This window comes from Aplysia californica, unplaced genomic scaffold, assembly GCF_000002075.1.
Source record: "Aplysia californica isolate F4 #8 unplaced genomic scaffold, AplCal3.0 scaffold00322, whole genome shotgun sequence".
Lineage (NCBI taxonomy): Eukaryota > Metazoa > Mollusca > Gastropoda > Aplysiida > Aplysiidae > Aplysia > Aplysia californica.
Genome location: NW_004797592.1, coordinates 72,521 through 76,944, shown reverse-complemented (window position 1 = coordinate 76,944; position 4,424 = coordinate 72,521). Strand labels below are relative to the sequence as shown.

Sequence of the window (4,424 nt, the reverse complement as noted above, 5' to 3'; positions counted from 1 at the left end):
CACACACACACTGGACATGCAATTCCTAGAAAAAAGTGTCTGGTATTTTATAACGATACGAAATGTCAGCGATAGGTCAGGTACACTTTGGTGTTTCTTGTTTACTTTTATCCGTGCAATGTGCAAATGTAAACCAAAAGTAAAGAGTGCACACATTTTTTAAAAGTGGAAAAGGAAACCAATAGCTCAATTCTGGAGTATTTTAGTACGATAATTCAAATAGCGACCAAAACCTTTAGGATATCATACTAGAAGTTAAAAAAGTTACACACTTTGTATATAATAAAAAAAAATCTCCTTTCCCCTTTCCGCATTTAAGCAATTTATTAGAAGCTTAGTCTTTACAACGAAACGTCCCGGATAGTTTGCTCTTATATGGGTGCATTTGTCGTCTTTGCAATTGCTAGCGGTACAGCAACCGTTGTTTCTCTCTGACGTTTTCTCTTTTATCTTAACTCATTGAAAAAGCCACACTCTTAACTTATCTAAAGTAACACAATGCGGGTCGGGAGTGTCGAAGTTTACTTTAAATCTCTTGCAGTTTTCTGAAAACCATGTAACGCCGTTATTAACACAATTTAAATCATCTAAGACACCACCCGTCAGAGCCAGCCCGAACGGCCTCTAAACAAAAAATCGGAGATGCTCCTTACCAAATATAATTCCCCACCTGAAAATAGAATTCCCTTCTCTTAAGGCGTAGATTTGTACCATAATCATAACACCACAGACGCAGGCCGGTTCTCTATAACACTTGAGAAAGAGTAAGACTGGCCTGTCTTACCTGTTCAGTGGACTACAGGAATAAAAGCACCCTGGGCGAGAGAGGCTTCCTTATCACGTGGAGATAACTGCTCTGGTCAGATTGGAAAGGAGCTTGCATTATATTATGGTGCCCTGGTTTTTTTCTGCCCGGAGACTGTTATACGGGGTGCCCACTACGAATAGGATCGGCGGATCGGGCCGATCGCCCGACTCGGGCGTCTCAAAAACATACGCGTTTGTTTTCAGTTTCAGGCGACCGAGTTGGGCGATCGGCCCGATCCAGTCGTAATGGGCACCCCGTATTAGCAACGCTCTTCTGGAAAGGGGTCCAAGATCTGGCTTAGCCGAGCCGCAGCATTTGGAAAACGACAGAAAGCACGGAAAGCCTTGCGAGGTAAGTTATCTAATTTAAAGGACCTGTCCGACCATTTTAGATAAAGGCACAAATGACCAATTCATTTAAAAGGAAATCTCGAAATGTTAAACATAAATAATAATCTTCATTCACCATTCGGGGTAGATCTAATATTCTTTTCAGAGTTGTAGTGGTAGCATCATATCTTCTGGCATTTCCCCCGGTTTTTCTACCATTCTAGTTTTAGAGGCAGGTAAAATTAATGTATTCTCAGCACTGTTCTCCCACTTTTTTACAATATTTGTCCAGTACAGTAAACGCATTAATGCCTTTCATGGTTTGATTGATATCTGTTGCAAAATTGACAAAATCATTTTTCCCCTTCCCGATATCATGTGTGTCAGCCTCCTTCCCGTTCCAGTAAAGTTTTAAAATTTCACACGTCTACACTTTTTTTGGGTCCATAATCTTTAATGTGGAAACATCGATGAGTGAACAAATAAAATAAGTATGAATTTACTAGGGTTAAAGTTGGGCACCAAATCGGCTTTTCAGTGTTATTCGGCCGCAAAATCGCGAGATCGCCACGACCTATGTCTTTTCAAAACGACAGTACTCCGGTCGTACAGAATCGATTATAATATAGTTAAATTCAATAACAAACACTTCGATTGAGGTTTCTTTCGGTATATTTTTACTGATTTGAGTTTAAATCAAAGTGCATAAAAATCGTAATAAAAAACTCTGAAAGGCTTTTTCGAACGGATTTTGTTAACATATTCAAAGTAAAAGTATATGGCTAAAAAGCTCATTCATTTTTCTCTAAGAATATGTAAAAAGTATTAGGACCGATATCCGATGATGAAAGCACCGATGTTTGGAAACGTTCCTTGACCGAACAGAAACGAAACGAGAATCTGCAGGCGAGCCTCACACTGGTGCACCGCCCGTAAGCACATGGTAGCCTAGCTTATATAATCATATTCTGCCCCTTTTCTTGAATACGTTAAATTGATGGATCACGTGAAGTTCATTGATGAGTATATTGATTATTTTTATGCATTTTAAGGGAAATAAATGTTTATTTAAATTTTTATTTTACAAGTTAAAGTGCCCTATTCAGATTTGGGAACCCATTCCTACGCTGAATTAACACGACGAGGATACAGGGCAACTTTATAATACTCGCTATTTTTTGTATTGGTTAATGAGTGAAACCCCCCCTTTATTTTAACAAGATACAGAGACCCGTTCTACGAACGGTGACATAGTGATACGAAATCCCAAGATATAAAGTTTGACACAGCGGAGCACACATCCAAACAGAGAAAGATAACGAGATTCTAGATCTGAAAACAGTGGAAGCGGCTTTGTAAACACGAAATAGAACTCTGTGACATACACACGACAAAGCACAAACCGCACTTCTGCTCTTTCTAACTACTTCAGATCAGACTTGAATTCTTAACTGAATCATATTTTTGTAGATTTTATGGGCACCTGTGTAAAAAATTAAATGTATACTGACCTCTCAAACGGGCTTAGCTCCATTATAATAAGATGATGAAATCAATGCTTGTGTCGTGTGCGTCGTTTTATTCTGTCATCAGAAATAATGTTGAAATGTGCTCTCAAACAAAGCAACCTTTGCGGATTCAAAGTGTCTTATGGTGACAGATATTTTCTGTGAAACGAGTGAGGTCGATTGACGCGGGGATAATAGTAACGGGGAACAGGTTCCTAGTAAACCTAAAGTTAGTTTAATCAAAGTGTGCTGAAATTAATAATGTTGTAGTCATAAATCTATTATCTTTCCATGGCAACCTACTTCTGTTCATACATTTAGATACGCTATACTGGGTGAAAATGGTACTCGGCGGGTAAAAGCGGCAAAAAGAGGAGAATTTAACTTGTTTGTATCTCGCTTCCCGTTCCAGTAAACTTTAAAATTTTCCTATGTTTACACACTTTTGTCTCGAATCTTAATCTTTAAGGTGAAAACATCGGAACAGCGAACAAATAAAAGTTTGAAGTAAGTTTGGCACCGAATCGGCTTTTTAATGTTTTTCAGACAAAATCGTGGCATCTAAACCACCCATGCGTTTGCAAAACGTTGATTCTCCGCTCGTACGAGATCGATTACAAAGTAGTTCATCATCAATGCCTTTCACCCCTGGCAGGGTATAGGCCACAAGCAAGCTCCTTCCATTTATCTCTGTCCTGAGCCATTCTTCCAAGCTCGTTCCAAGTGAGCTTCATTTCTCTCATGTCCCTTTCCACGCATCTCCTCCATGTTTCCCGTGGCCTACCCCTGCCTCGTGCTCCTTGTGGGTTCCACTGCAGTGACTGTCTTGTGATGTTTCCGCTGGGCTTTCTTAAGGTGTGTCCCATCCATCGCCACTTTCTTAGTCCTATTTCTACTTCTATATCCTTTTGTCCTGTCCTTTCCCACAGTTCTTCATTTCTTATTCTATCCTGCCACTTAATTCTTAGAATACTCCTCATACATCTGTTGATGAAGTAGTTAAGTCCATTTAAAAGTAATTACATTGTTGTTTCTTTTTATTTATTTTTAGAGGTCTAATTTAACCACAAAAGCATAAAAAACCTAACTAAAAACGTTATAAGGGTTTTTTAAACGGATTTTATTGAAACGATCGAGTGAAAAAATGTAATGCCGTAAAGCTCATCCATTTTTCTATATAAGAACATGTGAACAGTGTTAGGACCAATATTATGCACCGATGAAAGCGTCGTTTAGAAACTATCCTTGACCGAGAAAAAGCGAGACGCGAATCGGCAGGCGAGCGTTTTGCGGTGCCTCGCCCTTAAGCACGGACATGGTAGCTTAGCTTAAATAACATTTACCTAAATATGTTAATACAGTGGACCTTGGATCAACAAGATCAGATTCAGCAACGGACCTCTGAACTTCGGATCAAACTAGGTCGGAAAATTCAAACCGCGGCCGTAAAGAGATAATTTAAATTGTTCAAGATTGCTCAGTCACTTTGCTGATCAAACACAGGCCCACGTAATGTAGCCATCTGACATTCAATCACTCCTTATCATAGTACTTGAGGCGGCCCTAGCTCCTCGTGCAGTGAATGTCCTTAGGGTAGCAGGCAAGGAGTTTAGAACTAACTTTTAATCTCCTTGGTAGTAGGACAGGGACTGAGGGGTAGGGCCTTGTGTGTGAGAGAGAGAGAGAGAGGAGGGTGAATGATTTGCTAGCACATTCTTTGATGCTGACACACGTTGTACCGAAAAGCTACACAAGGCACCCTCAGCAAAGGGGATCACC

At 39.8% G+C, this 4,424-nt stretch overlaps 1 protein-coding gene across 1 annotated transcript in view; it reads right to left on the bottom strand.

Moving 5' to 3' along the window:
• Positions 1-867, bottom strand: part of LOC101855806 (isatin hydrolase) — a 17,822-nt gene extending 16,955 nt beyond the window's left edge. The window contains exon 1 of the mRNA XM_005102346.3: positions 785-867. The gene's annotated coding sequence lies outside the window, so the exon portion shown is untranslated. The remainder of the gene's footprint in view (positions 1-784) is intronic.
• Positions 868-4,424: the final 3,557 nt, after the last annotated feature.